Consider the following 205-nt stretch of genomic DNA (forward strand, 5'->3'; position numbering starts at 1 on the left):
TTTCTATACATTCTGTATTTGCATGATTAGTTTTTCTTTGATAATGTTGGATCAATGGATGGTGATCTCTATCAGCACAAATAATAATAACAATGTAATAAATATAAATTAAATATACTATATTGCAACTAGTACAAAATCAATTTTAGAATGAAAGTTTTTTCTACTATAAATTGTTAAATCAGAAATATCCTACGAAACATGG

Source organism: Ctenocephalides felis, unplaced genomic scaffold (genome assembly GCF_003426905.1).
Source record: "Ctenocephalides felis isolate EL2017-DRISC unplaced genomic scaffold, ASM342690v1 CF-g0.4_SCAFFOLD_03570, whole genome shotgun sequence".
In the NCBI taxonomy this organism is placed as follows: domain Eukaryota; kingdom Metazoa; phylum Arthropoda; class Insecta; order Siphonaptera; family Pulicidae; genus Ctenocephalides; species Ctenocephalides felis.